The following is a 21481-nucleotide window of genomic DNA, read 5'->3' as shown; positions in this document are numbered from 1 at the left end:
AACCTATAAGTGTAAAAAAAATGGGAGGAAATAATTTTCCACAGTGATAAGGTTGAAGTGGGGGAAAGAAGATTAATAAATTACATGCATTAAATTTTGTTGAACCCCCAGCCCCTCAAAATGAACCAGATTTATTAACATTTTTCATATTTTATTATGCCAATCAGCAACATGCCTTCAGTTGCAGTTTAATATTTCATATTTTTTCCTGTAATTTCCTCTTCCAAACCGCATGACGGTATGACAGGAACGGCTTTCTTACTGCGGCTGAAAGAAGCTTTTTGCAGTTGGAAACGCAAAAACATGTCAAAAGAAAATGTAAGCGAAAAAAAAAAATGGGTGAAATGTCACAGCAAAAAGGCCCACAAACACACTCTCTGAAACCCACTCACTCTGGACAAGAGTCCATAAAAGCTGAGCGTGGGTGAAAGTGGTAGAGAGGAGGAAAAAGGAGGCAGGTGATGAGGAAGAAAAGGTTGCTTTCACATCCTGGTCTGATGCCGAGGCATTCAAACTGCTGTGCATTACCCACAATCGGGGGCGTCTGTGTTTTTTTTTTTTTTTAGAAGCGCACATGGGAGAAGATGCAGGCAGCTGACAACATGTCTGAAATTGAAATGCATTACAGGATTGACGTTGCCGACGTCCTTTAGAGAGTCTGGCTGTTTTCATTTGGAAGATTTTCTGCAGAGGCAGAAAATTAAAGTCATGCAATGTCTGTTATTGTTTTGCCTTTAACTGGCCAGGCAAAAACAAGATAAGAACTAATTTTCTGTTCAGAACTGTGGCTTGGAGAAGGAGAGTAGACTATAACTTAAAACAAAATATAGAATGACACAAATTAGACAAAGTCATGTTTTCTTACTTTCCAAACTTTGAATGTTTCTGTATTAGTTTCTTTGTCACCTTATTATTATTTGGACTTTTATATCTGTGTAAATGATCATCAGGGCTCTTAATTGTTCTTCTTAAACCCAACTCAAGCTTCCTCTTTGTTACTAAACTGGAAATCACTAAAGTATTGTTCTATCTCTCAGTGGTTTAAAGAAACAATTGAATTATTATTATTATTATTATGTAAAATGGGAAATATGCACTTCCTCAGATTGTATCTTGTTTTTTAAATATATATATTTATTAAGTTTTCAAAATACAGCATACATAAATTATACACAAGAGTATGAAGCATATATATATTTAACAAATTACTGTATAAGAAAAATATACTCTTACCAATATGACAATGAAAATAAAAACAAGTCAGGGAAATTATCTAAATAACTGGTTACACTGCACTGATTACCATTTACACTTTAGGATGGGACTACATGTCCATAAAGGCACTGGTGGCACACGAAGAGGCTGAGCGAGTTTTGTTTCCTGTTTTCTAGGTCTACAGGAGCTGATTTGAACTGTTTCAATATTCTCACCAGCCAACATGTCAGGGAGGGTAAGCTTTATTTTTTGTTGTTTGTTTTTATAATCTGTATAGTTGTATTTTTGTGTATCATATTTGTGTATGGTCAAATATGATTTGTTTTTCAGAAGGTTTGGTTGAAAAATGACTAAATTTGAACAGTTTTTGACTGCAGATTATTTATTTCGACTGTCTTTCTCAGGGCGAAACATGTTATACAACATATTGCTCAAGTTATTTAACAAACAAACAACAGGAAGCAGATGCACAAATTTAAATTTATAGTTGATTTTCTCTCATCCACAGACTTTAATTTACAAATAGAGGCTTAAATATACACATACAACCGAACTAATATTTGTATAAACGTCTCTTATTAAGTTGGATACAACCCACACACTTTTTGTTAGGTTCTGGCATATTTCCAGCTGTATATTTAATCTTAAATTGTAGCAGAATTAGAGAAATTCCTCAAAAGTAGTTTTCTTCCCTGGACCCAGCTTTGAGAATAGCTGATACATTTTTAACAAGATTGAGGTCAGTTCTTGTCAGCCTGGTTCATCCATTCATAAACCAGTCCTGATAGTTCAACATTTTGGTGTAGGGACATGCAGAAGTGTCCAGATGTTAACAACCCAGCTGTTCATTTGACCACAAATTGAATAATTATGTGTTATTTATTATTCCACAAAAGCACCATTTGCAACAAAACAGGCCCACAGTACGGGGGTCAATATCTCTTTTTGAAAACACAGATTATTTCAGAAGAGTTAAAACAAGAAACAAGCATGAAAAAAACCATTGCAGTGAAAAATAATATGCAAATATTATAAACTGTTTCTACTATCCAGCCGTACTTACATTTTTGATTGTGTGGCTTAGAGAAAATCTTAAATTTGCCCTAATTCATCTAAATTAACCAAATACTTGTATTGCCAGCACATCCTGCTGTATAAGCAATGGGTAAAAAGGTTAAAAATAAAATAAAAGCTTTGTCATGACACTTGAAATAGGAGCCTTATTGTATTGTGTATTGTGTGTTACTGGAGAAAAACAAGAAATAAGACGATAGTCCGGTCCAGTCCACATCATGAGTGGCTTCTAAATGTACATGTACTTTCTTCTTTTGTGCGAATTCGGTAATCACTGCCCACTACTGAGCTGACTCCACTTGGATTCATGTGAAATGCATTGTCAGAGTTTGTGGACAAAAATCCATCTCAGGCTTATTTAAAATGAAAAAATAGAAAACATATAATATGAGATGAAAGAGCAAATGGTAGCCAAACCTGTGAAGAGATCAGCAGTGCTATGAATAAACATGAACAGCTCAACCCACGCCAAGCCCTCCTCGTTACCTCTCTTTAATACACATAAGCATATCAGGGCAAACTGTCTTCTTCCACACATGCACATGAATAAAAATTACTTCAAAATACAGGACATTTTAGATTTTTTTTTTCTGTTTAAGCTCAAATTTACGCAGATTTTTTTGTGCACCAACAGCTAAATGATTTTTTTGTATCACTTTAGACCAGTGTTTCCCAACCCTGGTCCTCAAGGCTCACTGCCCTGCATGTTTTAGGTATTTCCTTGCTTCAGTCCAGCTGATTTCAATTGATGACTGATTAACAGGCGTTTGATGAACTAAAATCAGCCACATTAAAGCAGGAAAACCTCTTGGATGGATTTTTGTTTTTATCTGACTTTAAGGTCATGACATGTGGTTCTTTATCCTTTAAGCCTTAAGGCCAACAAGTTGTTTTGTTTCCTTCCCGTTTTTAAAATAAAATCAGAATTTTATCAAGCTGCACTGTTACCACGGCAACGGCTGGAGATCAGTCGTATAGGTGGGCGTTAGTGCCCACCGGCGTTCAGTCTAAGGGACTCTCATTGGCCTCTTCGTTCATCACTCAACCGGGAGTGTGGAACAGGCACACACCCCAGATTTGACCTTTCACCAGCAAAATCGCTCTTTTTCACATCATTTCAGTTGGCTTTGCTCGACTTTGGATTTAGTCAAAATAAACTCCTAATCCCTCTGTTGGCAACTCCTTTCCTCCGCTCATCTGTCTGTTTGTGTCAAAGCTGCCAACCAATGTGAAATGTTCCACCTACGAAAGGAAAAACTGAAGATTCCCAGCTAACTCCTGCTTTATGCATCCATGCCAAAACCAGTTCAGATGAATATTTGGGATATGGTTTTGTTGTTGGAACACTCGATGGAGTCCAAGTTCTTGATTTGAGGGAAATATAAAAAAAAAAAAAAAATAACAGATTGTAAATAGAACAATTACACATCTTGGATATGTCAGGCATGAAACAACCAATACTTCAAGCGTAAAAATAAGGTGAAAGGATAAAATGAGTAGCAAACATGGCAGAAAACTAAAAAAAGTAAACAATGGATTTTTGTCAAAACGCTTGAGGTTTAAAGACACGTATACTTAGATTTTAAAAGAAATGATGAACCAAGTTTGCTTTGAGGTTATATTTTCATCGCAAATTTTTGCAGCCACCTGAATTTTAAATTGATATGAGTAACAAATTCAGAAAATGATTCGTTTTTAATTTATATGACAAAACGTGAACAAAGGATCTTTAAGAAGCGGCAATAAATGTTTGCACATTTGATCCAGTAGCAATGCAGAGCAACACCCTTAATTTGAAGGTAATCCTGCAAATCTGCAAAACATGACTTAAAAAAGAGAGATGTTGTAATGGCTCTGCTAAGTTCAAAACCCCGGTACATCTAATTAAGATGGTACCAGATCTGTACCTATAGTAAATACATGAAGTATTCTGCTGCAATGGTGTGATACACTGATAAAGTACTATAGAAAACTACTGAGAGTCATAACTCCTTGAGTTATTTAATTATTGGATACATTTAAATCACTCTTTTTAATTTCTAAACTTTTCTCAGGATATTTTTCTATGACAGCACTTGTACAATTTAAGTTGAACTTGCATACGCTATAAGTAATCATAAAATGAGTTGGAACATTTAATCAAACCTCATTAGAAGCAGCTCAGTTATTACTTCTATAATTTATGGTGACTGCTGGGATATTTTCTCGCAGTTTTATTTTTTTTGGGGCCATTATGCCGACTAATGAAGCTGAATTCATGGCCTCTGTGTGTCATACAGTATACTGAAGATTTCAGCTGACTTCTGCCTACACTGCATTGCCACATAAGGCCGTAGGATATAAAATGGCACCCACCTTTCATCATTTGTGGCTTTGCGCCCACTTTATGTGCTTTCTTTTTTTCTACCTGTGATTTGGTTTTATTCAGAAGGAGGAGGATATCAGCTTTCCCTAAAGTAATTTTGATCATGGCTTGTTTCCAGATGAATGTTTTCTAAAAAATAAAAAAAGTGCCACGGGCAAGATTTGTGGCTCAGAAACATATGTTTCAGCTTATTGTATTGCACTTTTAGTGCCTGGTTATTGTTTTTTCCTCAAGTGAGAATGCCAAGAAATAAATACCAAGTTAGACTTTTTTTCAATTTTGTCAGCCCAGTGAATTCCAAGCACAACCTAGTAATATTTGCGCTGTTGGTACCTGTGATCTTTAGTCTTCCACAAGTAAGACTGGGAAATCTATTTAGGAGCTTTTCATGAATGTATTTTCACTCTGCCTGCGTTCCCACGGCGGGGTGGTCGGCCGGTGTCCGGTTTCAGGTAGCTCGGCTGTTAGCAGAACGTGAGCTGGGCAGGAGCACATGGGAGCCCTACTGGGACACTTTGGGATCAGTTAAATTCCCAGCATTCCTCACATAGTCTCTTTGAGGGGAAAGCAAATACTGAGGGGTTTATTGGCCCCACTCTCACACTTCCACCCAGCCTGCAGAGGGGAAACAGACTGGATCAGGGCTTATCACGAGATAACCACAGTACCATGCTGGGCTGATGTCAGCTCCTTCTAATTTGTTTACTGTAGTTCAGGAGAAGGATTTTCCTTTAGTTTCTTACACAGAATTTTCCATCGTCACAAAATGCAATTTGGGGGTTGAACTCCTTGATTCAAGTTAATCTGTGAGACCAACCTGTTGAAAGCGTTTATATGAGGAGTTTCCTCATTTTTTTTACATCAAAAGGGTGATTCATTGGCTGCTGGAATGAATACATTTGACATCAAACCATCTGTTGATAAAGACTCATGTCCTAATTCAATTTGTTTCAGCTGTGACCCTGCGGTAGCACAATAAATCTCACCATGAGTCCATTCCTGCCCCAGAGCTAAGTGACTAGAGAAACTCAACTTGTGTGTGGACGTTTTCCACTTCAGGAATTGCTGGAGCTCTTTATTCTTATTTCCAATTGTTGAACTTGTAACCCCCGAACCTAAATAAAGAGGCTTGCATCTGTCACTTGAAGGTCATTGCAGCACTAACCCTCAAATACTCAGGAACTGAAAATTTAAACTATTCTTTGCAAAGAAAATGCAACCGGGTGTTTCAAATACTTCATAATGAACTGTCACCTTGTCTGGGACGTACTGTGGTGTTCTGCAGGTTAGGAACCACAGCAGAATAGCGAATCCCCAAATATTTAAGACACCCTCCAAGAAAGCTTTTAGCTGTCTGTTCTTTGTCTCTGCTCTTGGGTGTACAGCCAATCAGCACCAAGAAAAAATAATGGCGCTCCTGGATTGGCTGTACCAATAGTATGACAATAAGCATTGCAGTTGGGTATTTTAGCTTCCCAAGCTGCATTTTATTTCAAATATTTTAGACATGGTTTAGACATGGACGGGGATTTACTGATGTACGGTTGGTGCATATTATGTATGTATGCCTTCTCTGTAGCCTAAGCCTCGCAGTTTCGTCCGAAAACTGAATACACTTGACACGTTACTAAAGTTGTCTTTGACTTTACTTTGACTTGCCTGTGGTTCATCAGTCATTAGGAAAGTTACCGCTTGAACATCCAATCTATCTCTTTTTGAGCTACTGTTGATCCCTGCTTTAGAACTGATTACCAATTTCTCTTTGGCATGACTCCACAGAACTATAACAGTAGATATTGGCTGCCGTATTGACCTTTTGTCAATACGGCAGCCAATATTCACTGCACAAGCCAAGACACTCTTCAGCTCTCTGCTACAATATTTAGCTCTGAGAGCTGTCAAAACATGAACTCTACCAGTTCAGTTCTGATGGAAAGCACTTTTTATTTCTGCTTCTAGAGGTTGCTTGAGCTGCTTCCAATCTCTGTAGCAATTACCCTGCTAGACCTGAGAAACTAAATTTGCTTGCAGTGGTTCTTTGTGTTGCAAGGACTTTCTTTTTATTCTTCTGGTGATTGATGTGAGTCAGTGATTGCAAACAATACCATTAACGACTAAAACCCACTGGACTGTCACTAAAAATCCTGTGGAGAAAAAGCGTCCAGGGCTGCCTTAACATGCGCCGAACACTCGAGCCGTGGGATATTTCTGAAATGCAATCAGCGGCCATTGTTCTGCCCACAAGCAGATGAGGACTTATCATCCAAGTTAGTCACAGTAGCGGTGTGTTCCTGCTGACTAATGGATGATTTCACTGCTGAATTGGAAGCCATTTAGTTGGGGGAAACACATGCTCTTTATTGGACTCAAATCAAACATTACAATACTGTAAAAGGTTCAGTTGGAATTGTTCAAGAACTTCTTGCTTAGCAAAAAAGAACTCCTTTCTTTGATGAACAGCTTTAGTAGCTTCTAAGACAAACTGTGAGCCCACTCCAACAACAAGGAGAGAAACATACACAAGTGATGGTGCACAGCGAATCTAGAGTTTGTTGACAAGTGATCCAAGGTAAGAGTCGAGTAAAGAGATAAACCATGAGTGGCAGACAAAACAAACAAGGTAAATATACAAAAATGAAGGATGAAGATGTTCCTGCTTTTAAAGGAGTTCATAGGATCCGAACTTTTAACCTATAAACACAATATGTCCAGAGAGTTCCTCTTACTGTGTGGAGTTTTATTCAAGTACTTTTAAGAGAGAGAAATTCTTTGAGAATGAAACTTTTCCTTCCTTCAGGATGTTCTTTATGTGTTCCTTCACCTTTCCTTTTTTCCCCCCCTTCTTGTCCTTCCTTCTTACTTCCCTTCTTCCCCCCTTTCTCTAATATCTGCTTCTCTCCTTTGTTCCTTTCTTCTGCCCTCACTATTTTTTTGTTTTAGTCCTTTTATTCTTTTGTGATTTATTCCTTTCTTATTTTCTTTCTTCATATCTTGTTTGTTCTTTCTTTTTCCTTACATTTTCTCATGTCCTTACATCTTTCCTTCCTTGTATTCTTCCTTTCTGTCCTGTGACTATTCTTTTTCTCTTCCTTCCTGTTTGTATGGTTTTTTGAGGTTCGAAACTTCAGGACTGCTCTCTATAGGAAAATATGGCATAAATTGATGGTGAAATTTGGAACAGGAAGAATAATATTTTTTATCATCATTAAAAAAAGAAAATCCCCAATTTAGACATTACAGTGCCATTACCCTTCCATCTTAGTATCTTAGTATTTATCTTAGGGCTGGGAACTCTGAAAATTTAGTTCTGGAAAGCTTTACGTGGAAAACATAAGAGCAACAGATGTGCTCAGTCGTAAGAAAGTATTTTATGTTATTTAGTGAGAAATGTTCACCTTTTAATTTTTTTAATAGAAACTATGGATGGTATGATGAGGGATATTCTTTTCAATAAAGACAGATTCATTCATTCATTTCCACTCTGAGGTTCCCTGAAAGGAAAATGTCCCATGCAGAATGTGACAGTGTGCAAGATGACTTTAGGAATGTGCTTGCAGTGCAGTCACACATAACATCTGGGTGTGTGTGTGTGTGTGCTTGTGGCAGACACACAGTCGCTTAGCACATACATCTGACAGGAAATATCAACCTACCATTTTTTTTGCTTTAACTTTTAACAACGTGTCACTATGATAAAAGCTCTTTTTTGCCTTTGGATAAAGAAAATGCCTGCTCTTACTTTGCTTGTTCTCCAACCCCCTAGTGGTGATAATGTATAAGTATTGAATCTTTATTTTGTCCCAGTCAAGGCTGTTACTACAGAATTTAAAGGACACTGTGCAAAATTCAATAATGCACATATATCAAAGCGTGTGTTTTATTGTTCTTGTGGTGACAGTCGGGAGGAGTCAGAAAAAAAGAAACAAGAAGCACATGTCCCTGAGCTTAGACCTCATTCGGTGAGCCAAGTCTTCAGCTTCAGCCCTTGCTTGGTAACACAGCTTTTCAAAACAACAACAAAATGTATGTTGGTTAAATGTATAGCAGGGAGAATGGCAAGACCTTCATGCAGACCTAAAGAGTCTGGCTCCCTCTGGTGGTGAGGAAATATAAACTAGATGAAACTGTTGAAAGTTGCCTTTTGTGGGTGTGTTTTCATTTTGATAGATTAGAATATGATCAAAAACTTAATCCATTTCTGTAATTAAACTCAGAAGGGGAAACTCAGCAGTGGCTGTCGTCCTCCACACAGAAGGTAAGCTACAAAAGGTTTTGGCGGTACCCAGCCATAATAATGAAAAGTTTAATGGAAGGAAAAAGTGTGGTTTTAAAAAAAGAAGCACAAGTGACAGGGTTGACTGCAGCCTTAGGAGGATTGTGAAGCGATGCTCATTCAGAAATTTGGAGACACAGCCAGGATATTAGCTATAACTCTTAGATTATTTGTGTTAAGCCACTTCGACAAACATTTAAAATATATCTGTTCAAATAATTAATCTGTATTACTTTCACTTTTTGAGTTTGTTAAAACATTTTTTTAGATCCACCTGTTTACCCTTCATGGGCACAAATATCATTAATTACTTATTTGAGTCATTCTCTTTCCTGAATAATTAGATGAGAAACTTGAATTAATTGCCCTAAAGACTTTAATTCAATTCATTTCAAAAATACTTTTAGACCTAGAGGGAAATTAAATGTAAACTTCAGTTTCTTATGAGAAAAAAGACCATCAGACCTTAAGGCGTCCATGACCACTGGAGGGCAGTGTTCATCTTTTTAATTTTTTGATAATATCCTCCTTTGATAGCTGGAATCACCTTGTCCTCACATAATAGAAATCACTAGAACAGTACAGACTGAGTAATTTTGTCATAGTCTGCTTTTAGTTTACCCCAATCTGTCTTTAAAGACATCTATGCCTTCATGCAGGGCGATCAGGTGTTGTATGAGCTGCATGGTTTATCACATGAAACTTTTCTCAAAAGATTTGAATCTTTTGATTGCAAAATCAATATTGTCCATGGTGCACCATGACTCTTGCCCGTTGACTGCTAGAGATAGGTACCAGCACCACTTGCGACCCCACTAGGGAAAAGCATGTAAGATAATGGATGGATAACAGATGGATCTGTTTTGGTTAAATCACTGAGGTTTCCATTCCAAAGTGTCAAACAGTCCTTGATGTTGGACAATCTTGAGGCTCGGTTGGCACCAAGGTGCCCAAACTGTGCCTGAACAATTGTACAATGCAGAATGGATCCAGGCTTGCATGTTTACACCAGATTCTGACCTATTATTGTCCAATTATGGTGACCCTGTAGCTTCATTTCCCTGTAGTAAAGGTATTCTGACACTTGAGGCTCCAACACACTCAGGAGTAAAACGTTGTAAGACATCCGAAGCAGTTTTGGATGTCTTACAAACCATCTAATTAGTTTGTTTTTATGGTGGATGATACAGGAACAAGTCAACGTGTTGGGATGGTATATCTCTGTTCACTGGCTAGTCGTATTGCTATTGAACAGGTGTATTTAATCAAATGGCCAATAAACGCTTTGCATCAATCACATTCTGTTTGCAACTGGACACATAAAAATTGGTTCAAATGTTGGGGTACATATTTTTTAATGATAGGATTTAACCTAGAAATCATAATCACCTTTTCCTGTGAGTGGGTGTGTTTCCTTCAGAGCTCCTCAAACAAAATGTAGTTTGAACCCACTGATCTGTTTGTTTTTGGGTGTTGCCTTGTGTAAAATCATAACAAACCCTGAAAAGTTATGATAGCCTCAGAAAACTATGCACCACTCTATTAACAAATGTATCCATGTAAAAAGCCCAGCCCATCTTCTGCACAATGTAGATTTTTAAATAAACCCAAAGAATTTTTATGCAGATCAAGTTTCTTCCTCGCTGTGAAGAACAGACGGCACAGGCCAGCCACGGTGTTGCTTTGTGGCGAGGCTACATCCCAGAACAATCCAATAAGCCTCCCAATAAAAGCAGAGCATGGAAACAGGCGGCCAAGGCGACAGCCACAAAACTGGAGGCCCCCCAAACTCCAGCCTGGGTGCTGCAGAAAGCCCCAGCACAGACCCACAGTCATAAAAGTCAAGCTTCTCATATAATAATGTAGACCAAGCGTAAACAAAACAGCACTGGCTCCAGATCTTCTGGATTTTGTCTTTATTGTGAAACAAAAAGATGTAAATTAGAGAGCTGCATTCTGCCCCAAATTAGAGTTTCAAGAAACAGTTGCTGTTTTCTCATCTGGTTCAGATAAAGATACAAAGACAAAAGTGGGTTGTTGGTGTATTTGTCAGTTTTGTGGGGATCACTTCCTGTTTCATGCTGGAAGATGTCACATGAATGAATGTAATTAAATCAAATCCCAGCATTTACCATCGACCCTTCTCTAAATCAATATTGTTTGTTACAGGAGCCACAGAGACCCCCAGGGAGGAGTTCTGGCAGTTTCCAATGAAAAACAACAAAATGGGGATTCATACAGACACCAGGCTGATGGACTCAAAGACTCGGTGTGGATTCTGCTGTTTACCAGGTCAGTAGTTTTGAGTTGGATGATATGCACACAATAAATGATTGTAGCTTAGTGAAAATTCTTCAAGTGACAAAAAGATTTCAGTATTTGTTTTCTTGAACATGATTTTTTTTCTAATAACTTTGTAGACAATATAACAATATATAACATCAAGTTTTTGTGGCTTAAAAGATGAGACCATGACAAAAAACCTTTTCACCTTTAATGTAACGTATAGTCTCATAATTCAAGTAAAAAATGAAAATATTAAACTTGTAGCAGCCCATCTAGAAACTACAACTTTTGGCACACAACTTATCGATAGCTAGTTAATGATAGTTTTTATTTAGAATATAAGGTGCATCAGATTTTGTTTTTTACCCTTCTCCTGATCTATGGCTTCAGCTTGAGGATGAAAACACCAGAATCTGCACTTTATTTATGGTTATCTCTGTAACTGAAGTGTGTGTTGTCGTGGACTGAATCTTGTAACATTTGTTTGATCTGAAATAAACAAGTGTGCCAAAAAGCAAAATGGAAAAAAAATCTATAAGAGGGCAAACACTTTTTCATGGTACAGTATTTTTTGTTCACATGTGCATATCAACAAATAATCTTCATATTTTTAAGATTTTAGTTGGAGAAGTAGCAATGCATTTGGAACAACCTCCACTCATATCAGCTCCACTTTGTTTCTTAAGTGGTTGCTTAGACTGTGTAGTGCAAGGAAAATACTGATTACTGATGTCCACAGAACCCCTTTTTTAAAAAATAATAAAAAAAAATCTAGGTTGCCCAACTTTTTGTTGGAGAAAAACCGACTTAATAGAATTCAAGTCAAGTTAATTTCATCAAAGAGACATCAATGACAGCAAATTAAAAATGTCACTTGTTAAAAACAAAGCAACCGTTGTTTTGTATGTAGGTTTTCTAGCAACAGGACAACAGACTAATTTGCAACCAGTCCTTGGTTGGACATTTTTTAAATTAGACTTGTACCACATCCCTCAGCTTAAGAGCAGATATAACTTTTACATTAAATAACATAAACGATTTGTTATAGCAGGATTTAAGGAGCTCTGACTTTGATACAAGCTACTCTACTTCCATGTTTTCTGTATTAATGCACGCTCTTTCTCTCTGAATAGTTTCGGTGCAGCCCTGATTTTGGGCTTGTTCGTGCAGTTTCTTCATGTGCGCTTAATTTCATTGTTTTGGTCTCACAGTCTGGAACAGCTGCAAATTGTTAGGGTAAGCCTTGCATTAACAGAGCCTCAGTAAGGGAGGAGAGCATGGGGGAGTTGAGGGGTCATTAGGGTGCGGAGAGGTAAATCTCAAACCAAGCACCAACAAAAACAGTCGATAGTCACACCCTATCTTATATTATCACCTCCATCGCTCTGGGTTCTCCCACATGTCCTTATGACTACACTGAACTTCCATAAATGGCTTTTGACATGTTTCGGCTGTGAATAATTGCTGGGCTGCACTTAATCCCCACCAGATAAATTGTCCCAGCGTCATTTTTCAACCATACTCCTCCAGAAACAGTTGAAGTTTACCCACACAGACAGGGAATAACCTTTGAACTTTGAGGCTTAGAACGCTTTTATTAAAATAGCAATAAATCTTTGGCATAATATCTTTGCTAAGATTTGTTGAGTGTGTAGAAAAGAGGAGTTTGTTTTTAAGGCCGGATTATGACAGGGACGCGTGCTGCAGACTTTCTGTAGTAAGGAATCTCTCCGGGCTTGGCTTCAGCCATCTGCTTCTCCAAACGGCTTGAAACAAAGATGGTGATCACCCAGCATCCAGGCTGAAAGGTTTCGTTTTCGGGGAGGACCATTGAGCAAGGAGATAGGCTTTGACGGCAGAAACAGCCAGGATGTGATGTTCTGCTCTCTGAAAACGGCAAACTGGGTCAGATCGGCTCGCTCTGTTCATTGTCTTCACCCCTTGACTGAGCAACTCTTGATCTGGAAAGAGATAAACCATACTGAGATGTCTATGGTTACAGGCCAGCTTAGGAAGTTTAATTGGTATGAACAGTACAGAGAACTTTCCTCTCTCCTCTTGCTGGCGTGTGTTTGTGTGTGTGAGTGTGTGTGTGTGTGTGGGTGTGTGTGTGTGTGTGTGAGTGTGTTCCTCACGATTTCCTGACAGCTTATCAGGCTCTGTGCAGGTACAAGCAAAACAACAGTTTCAAATATCCACTGATCATATTTTCAATTTTATCTACAAATATTTATTGTCGTTTACCAAACCTAAAAAAGCAATGCTATAAATTTATTTTCTGAACTTATATTGTAGCTTTTTCTGAGAGAACTGTTAATATAATCAGGTATTGGATTTGTTTCCCATGGTAACTGGAAATATATTTTTTTAAATTACAGGGTTTTGTTTTTACTAAAGGTCAGGACATTTTTGTCAGCAGCTCATACTTGCTAGAGTGGGGCTTTTAAACTCTTAAATGTGATCCAACCATTGTTGTTAGATTGTTTTATGGAGTAGTGTCCAGACTTTTTCCCTGTAGGCTGACATTTCAAACTGTAAATTAAAAACAAAAAATCTGCTATTGTTTTTTCCCGTACTTTTTGATTCGCAATTAACTGAAAATGGAAGATTTGAATAAAAAATAGAAAGTATTTTGATTTTTGTAGAAAAGGGACCTGTAAATCATCTTAGATGTAAAATATAAAGAGGCATCAAGCTATTGACTGTTTTGAATGAAAAGTATATCTTTTCTGACATTTTTGGGTCAATTTTTGAAGTATTTCTTCAAAAATACTTACTGCCACTACTTAATTTACTGTTCTTGTCAGATTTGTACCTTCCCATAATGGCGGTCAGGGGCTTCACAGACTGCACTTTGGAAACCAATACTTTAGTCAGAAACAGTGGTAAAACCATTGTTGGTGCCAATGAAAAGAAGTCACAAAATAATGGAAATTTCTCCACTTACTGTTAGTTTCAAAATGATACACTGTAGCTTTGGAAAAACTCAGAGTGTTGCACTTCTGTCTGGCATTATTACCAAGCATAACTGGATCCAAGGTGCGCTCTGAGTCACAGTAATGACGGCCGCGCCACTGCTTTGCTGCACAGCCTCTGTGGAAAGTCCAAGTTAACAAATTCCAGTCAGGGTGGTGAGGCTTGACTAAAAGATTGGCACCTATGGCTCAAGAGTTATTGGTGCTTGCCAAGCAAACATAGCTGACCTACAATCATGTGTGAAGTTTACACATTTCCAATAATTTGACATTTTGAAAGAACCAAAAATCCTGACCTAAAATTGACAGTGCAGCTTAACTATGAATGACTATTAAAATGAGACAGAGTAAGCTTTTACAAATTTGAAGACACACGAATCTGAAACCTAGTCTCTGGTCTGAAGGTTACATACACATGGAGACAGGGATCAGCTTCGTCTCCATTGCTAATGTGAGGCTGAGGAACCCGAGTTTCACAGCCACAGGATTAATAACTTTTGATTCAGGAATCAGTGGGGAAACGCCAGTGGATGAACAAAGCAGTTTTTTTTGTTTTTTTAGCATTGATATCTTGTCCCCATTCAACGTCATCAACACCTTTTTGAACAAATTGTGTTTCAAATAGTTCGGATTGCTTGAGGTCAGGCTATTGATGAAGCTAATTAGAGCTGCACACCCATTGGCAACATCTTAGTTCCTGCATCACCGTAAATCCCTTAATGGGTTTCCTTCAAATCTCCAACATCCTCAGGTGAACTGGCAGGATTTGCACCTTCATGTCAGGCCACGTACACTCCCACTGTTATTTTTTCAAATTCTTTGTGTGCAGCAATGTTGGCATATTTAAAGCAAAACAAAAAAGAGAGTTTAAGTGACCGTGACAGGCTAATACTCTTTAGTTCATACAAGTTTATGTTGTTAATTAATGCAGCCTGTTTCTCAAACATGTACTATACTCTAATTTGCAGTTTGGCAAACCCTGTTTACCTTAAGAGGATTGCTTTTCTTTTAAAAAGTGATTGTTTGCAAAGCTAAACAGAGGCAGAGACAAGTTGTCTGAAACTTGTCTCTGAGCAAATTTCTGTGTAATTTTTGTGCACAAAATAAAACAGGAAATTGAAAAAGAACAGAAAACCTGACATACAATTATAAAACAGAGGTGGTTACTCTGTTGGGACACCTAAATTTCCCAAGTCTCAACCATGTAGTTGTTGCTTTAAGAATTAGGAGCTAGTCCTGCATAGAAAAAGGCTGAAATGAGCAAGAGCCAAGCACTACTCTGCGATGACATCAGTCCAACAAAGTTTGACCTACTCTGCTGTGTCAGTGTACCTTAAGGAGGAGCAGGAGGAACAGGCTGAACCTCCTGCACTATGCCCAGAATAAAGCATTCTCAGAATAATGGCTTCATTCATTCATTTTTCCCCTCACACACACACTGACACTTGGTCTGTTTTGATTTGTGGTGCTGCTACATCATGGAAATTCGGACACGGATTTTTCTGAAAATGACCACGAATTACTTGATTGGTGAAATTTCCCTACTGAGTATTGTGCTGTCATTACAGAAATTCATGCTTTGAGTGGAATAAATGCAATTCTAAGAAACTATTTTTAGGAAATGTAGAACAGATCCTCAATTATATTATCCCTCTCCTGTATTCATCTGTATAAGTATATTACTATGTGAATTGAGTCAGACAGTAATGATTGTTTTCAGGTGTGCTCCTAAAACTTTGCCCTGGATCAGCAGGACTTTTCAGAAGAAGTTTGTTTTTCCCCTCTTTGGTTCAGTGTGGTCATGTTCTTTTCCACCTCATTTCCCAGTAGCCGGCTACCCTTTGCTTCAGATTAGCGGGTGAGCTCTAAGCCTTTGTCTTTATGTATGCATCAGCTTGTTCAGCATCTTGTTATCCATTTGTGTGTCTAGACAAGATTATGGTCTTTGGCTGCATTACTACTGCAATACTCAAAACAAAACCTGCAGAGGTGATTTGAATACTTTCTTGCTTCAGTACACTTCCAAGGGTGAGGATAGTTTGTTAATGTGAAAGGTGTCCATGTGTTAAATTTGCTTTAAGATTAATGATTGACGTGTTGATTTTAGTCATGAGCTTTGAAACAAGGTGGTTTCTTTCCACTGTCGCACCATACTTACAGTAGGCTCTTATCTGGTCTTGTTTAAATAACTTTCTACTGGTTCACATTTAATAACTTTTAGAACTAAACTGTTTTGTTTTACAATTTAGACAGTTTTTATTTGGGTCTAAATCTGAGTCTATGATTGGATTGTGTTGAACAGAAATAGATCTGGCTACACATCATATACTATAGACCAGGGGTGTCCAAAGTCGGTCCTGGAGGGCCGCCATCCTGTGTGTTTTAGTTCTCTCCCTGGTTTAACGCACCTGGATCCAATGATGGCTCATTAGAGGCCTTAGGAGAACATTGACAAGCTGAGAAGGTTGTTACTACAACCAGGGAGAGAACAAAAACATGCAGGATGCCGGCCCTTGAGGACCGACTTTGGACACGCCTGCTATAGACAAACATATTCTTTCTAAAATATAGGAAATAGTTTTGTTTGTTAATATGGAATTTGTTTTGTTTTAGATCAAGGTGATTTTAAGGTTCTGTGAAGTTTTATGTCACCTTATTTATTTCTTATAGTTTGTTTTGTCAGATCATCATTGACGATGATTTTTAGCCCCATTCTACTTTGGTGCTTTGTTTTAATTCGCCCATATGAAAGGATTTTTAAACATTCCTCTCACCAACATTTTCCTTCATAGGGAAACTTCTTGATGTGCTTCGGATCCTTCTGCTGTTTTTAATGTAATTATTCATTTAAAAATTGCCTCTTGTATTATGTTGCCTCATGTCTGGTACTCTGAAACCCGCAACTGCTTGAAAAAGCAATAAATGGAGAAACTCTGTAAAGGGGCAAATACTTTTCCACAGCAATGTAGGTGCCTAATTTTGGAAAACATAAAGACAAAATAAAGGTAGTACCTGACAGTAGTGTGTGAAAAGTGTGTGTGAGGGATACCATATTTATTTGGCACTAACCACACTCTTGGTTTCTTGCCAATTGGGTCAGTCAGGCTCCTGAAAAATATACAGAGTTATGGCAAGAAAGGCAAAAAGAAGGAGTTGAAGAAGAAAAGAGGAGTGAACGGCACTGTGTTTACTTACCCACCTCATTCCACTTAAAACCTCTTCACGTTTTACAAAATTGGAAAGGGAGGTTACGGGCCACAACAAGGCTGTGATAGAAAAACAGTTGTACATCGCTGAGGTAGGCACTTTTTGGGAAATGTTTCCTGTATGTATGGATGTGTAAGGGGATTTACTGTGTGGCTGTGAGCGCGGGGGAGTCTAGGAGAGCGCACACGCTCACGTCTAACCACTACCAGACCTGCTCCAGATGTGGCACACTGTGAAGCAGCTGGGTATGTTCTGGCGCCTTAGAGTAAGTCCAGTTTCGTGTTTGCACAAACAACACCATGAGAAACTCCTGAGGGAAACTCCATGTGACCTGAACCTGAAGCTTTATGCATGTACAGAACGTCTAGGTGTTGTTTTGGTTTAATCTTTCTTACTTGGTAGGTTAGAGGCACATGGCCCCATTTAAACCTCTCAGATTGCTCAATAATCTGGCAGTCATTACCTTAACAAAAGGGAGTATGAGGAGGCCCTGAAGTTAAGAGTTTACATAGTTCAACAGTTTATACAGTTAGAGCTTTTTAAGGATAGGAGCCTGGTTGGATTGGACTGAATGAGTGAAGACGAAAAACATTCACATCAGGAGGTTTGGCTTCCTGTCAGAAAAGGCATACCTAAACTTCTGAAACCCCCGACCTCCCGATGGTGACCTAACATGTCTTGAAACATTGCTGCTGCAGTAGAAAGGGAAATCAGACTAAAGCTCTCCTATTTCAGGCTAATTAGGATTAATGGAATTATTTCTATTTGCTAAACAGGAGATACTATAAGCTGTGATTTGGGTGAGATTAGTTGTTGTTTTTGCTAGATCCTCCAGACAGAATTTTTGGCTGATGTCTTGAGATGTTGCTTCAATATTTCCAAAATACACATGAATCTGCCACCTCCATGTTTCACAGCTGAGATGGTGTTCTCAGGCTTACAAGATTTCTCATTTTACTCCAGATGTAACAACTGTTACAAGCTATTGTACTTGATCAAACCACAGAAATGTCTCCAAAAAATGACGTCTTTGTCCCGGAGTCGATTTTCTATCTGTAATCTTGTTTTATGGTGATGCTTCTTCCTCTCTGAGCGGCTTTCATCTCACGTCTGGACAGAATTAGTCTCACTGTGGGCAATTAGTTTCATATACCAGCTTCAGCCAGCATCTTCACTGATTTTTCTTTACTTGATACACAGAAATTCATAATGCTTATGCTTGTGTAAAGTGTTTTCGAATAGATAAATCATTAAGCATCTGGAAATTGTACCCAAAGGTCCAAAACTCTATTTGGTAATTTCTTTTGGGGTTTTTCCCCTTGTTTTCACACAAAGGAGGAGCACATTTGAGATGTTTTCCAGATTGAGCCAGTGTCACAGTGTATGTAAACATCTGGTTTCAACTGTACTGTATGTTGGAACTCATAAAGAACCACTGGTGGTTCAGTTCATTTGACATCTGTTTATGTTAAAAGATCACCAAAGCAAGTTTGCAATAAGCCATCCACAGACTAATTTTTACTGAGTTTGCTGTTTTTCTTCCCTCAACATTAGAAACCTCACCAAGCCCTTGCCTGGTGAGTTTTACATCGAATCCGCCCATAAAACAAGCTCCAGATATCTGTCTTCCACTGGAAGAGAAAACCCACTTCCATCCTAATATCTATTGACGTGTTTTGACTGTTAAGCAATAAACACGATCAGAAACAGACATGTGTTTAGACTTGAGCCTGATGACTTTCAACGTGACTCCAGCAAAATGAAATACGATTTGCGAAAACAATTGTCAAGGGATGTTTGCAACTTTCTATAAAGAAAATAGAAACCAGCCGTAAGGCTTTTGCGTTTACTTGAAGATCGCTGCTGGATGAATTGTCTGGATTTGAGAGTTTGAGAGGTCCCTGAACGTCTCATCTCACCACATTGTTCTACAACCACAAACTTTGGTTAAATTCAATGAGATTTTATGTAATAAACCAACCCAAGGAATTGCATAGTTATGAAATGGAGGGTTTTCAATAAATACACACATTTTCAAAAATTTACCATAGTGCACACAACTGTCCTGAGCTCAGATGGGGACCTGCCGACAAGATGCATTCAGTTGTTAACGCCTAAATTTGGCTTTAATTGAAGAATTGTTGGAAGAAAGTCCTCAGATGTCAACAATTCATTTTTATAGAACCAGTCCTCTTTAAACTCAAGACATGCTTATAAAAGAAAAAGTCCCTGTAGTTCGGCTTTAGTCACTTAAATCTGCTTTCACCCCCAATCGGATGCTTGGTTTGAACATCACCATGTCTACAGGCTGCCTTATGAATAGTGGTGGATCTTAAATTAATGCTGCTTCAGATGATTTAATGTGCAACTTGTAAGACTTAAGTATTCAATATGGATCAAATGCGACCCAGAAATCCAAACTACGAAATGACTCTTTAATTTAGTACCAAATTAAGAGTTGCAGATCAGACACGAGCCTCAACTTCATTAGCCAGCTGTGGTCCTGGTACTGTACACCAAGTTGCAAATTGATTCATTTGCAGTTTCTTTAAAGTTGCAACTCTTCAGCTGGCACAACCTTTTGTGCTAAAACCATCCTTCACCCCAGAGCTCATGCTCATTTGGGCTGAGAGCCACGTCTTCCATATCAAAAGCCACCTCTGCATGTGATTGGCTGATTCGCTTTTTGTCTTCATAAGCAATTGAACAGGTATATGTAAAAGTTTTCAGTGAGTGTATATGATGTGTTTGAGGTATAAACCATTGGGTAATTTGGGATTGTGCTTTTTAAAACTTTTTTAAATGCATATTAGCAACCATAATAGCAACCGTTTACTGTCATTCCTGACAAGGCCATGATCACAGATTCAATCTTGTCAATATGGATAGACATTAAGCCCTTAAAATGTCAAAAATCATGTTGGGCAAACTGCTGAACTCCGAGTTTGGAGTTTGTCCTACTGCTGTTCACATCAACAAACAAACAAACCACTGCTCTCTCACACACAGATTGACAATGAAGCTGAAACTGACTGAAAATAAAGCGTTGTCCTCCAACGAACAATTGATTCCATCTGGATCGAGACGCTGCAACGTGTCACTGATGGGAGTTTTGAAACGTGACGCTGACACAATGCTTTTTGGAGCATGTGGAGCCATGTTAGGCAGGACTCAGTTTCTCCTCTGCTTCTTTTTTGGGTACACAGCGAAAGCAAGAGCAGGGCGATTTGACATTGATTTGAAGGAGGGAGTTGAGGTTACTGGACACATTTGTTGATAAAACCAACAGCTGGAATATTTGACGAATGGAAGCTTTTGTCTGTGAGGGATGTATAAACACTTGCTGTAGCCATGGTACTGAAAAGCTGTCAGGACAACAGTCTCTGGACGTTTTATACTGAATGTATGTGATAGTGCCCTCCATATAAAACACTACTGAACTGGACATTTTGATGTTTTTACAACTGACTGTTTCTGACTTGCAGGAGATCATATTTTAGCCACTGTGGCTTGGTTTAAAGTTGGGGTTGGAGTGAATTTTACATTTGGGGCTTAAAGCTCTCAGGGGTGTGGGAGCCTGTTGCACTAAATCATTACGTGTCACAAATATATGCATAGGTGTCCAACATGCATTTCTAATTCTAATCAAGTTGTCAGAGAGTCATTTTACATATACACTCATTGGCCATTTTGTTAGGTATACCCTTGTGAATTACTTGTTGCAACACGTGGTGAATCAACCAATCATATATGAGCAACTTAATGAAAGTAGGCATCTAAATGCAGTGAAAATGACCATAAGTCATCCCAATGTTCATTTATATGGAATTTGTCCAGTTTAACAGGCTGAACTACAGTAGATGTTATTGTAATAAAGATGATTCATTTTGAGATTGAACGTTGAAGTTGATAACTCTCTAATTATTACCACGCACAAAAAAATCCTTTGTTTTGTTGTAAATATCCATTAAAACAGTCAAATTTAAATGGTCTACCATTTTAACCCAGTTTAACTTCCTTGATCTCAATGGAGTTTAAATAATAGAAATTGCAACATTTTCAGTCAGATTTTAAACAGAAGGGATT

At 38.2% G+C, this 21481-nt stretch overlaps 1 long non-coding RNA gene across 1 annotated transcript in view; it reads left to right on the top strand.

Annotated features, from left to right (window-relative positions):
• Positions 1–1357: 1357 nt before the first annotated feature.
• Positions 1358–21481, top strand: part of LOC114140298 (uncharacterized) — a 79508-nt gene continuing 59384 nt past the window's right edge. Inside the window, exons 1-2 of the long non-coding RNA XR_003594542.1 lie at positions 1358–1450; positions 11097–11219. This is a non-coding gene — a long non-coding RNA (uncharacterized LOC114140298). The remainder of the gene's footprint in view (positions 1451–11096; positions 11220–21481) is intronic.

This window comes from Xiphophorus couchianus, chromosome 24, assembly GCF_001444195.1.
Source record: "Xiphophorus couchianus chromosome 24, X_couchianus-1.0, whole genome shotgun sequence".
Taxonomy (NCBI): Eukaryota; Metazoa; Chordata; class Actinopteri; order Cyprinodontiformes; family Poeciliidae; genus Xiphophorus; species Xiphophorus couchianus.
This window is presented reverse-complemented; position numbering and strand designations above follow the sequence as displayed.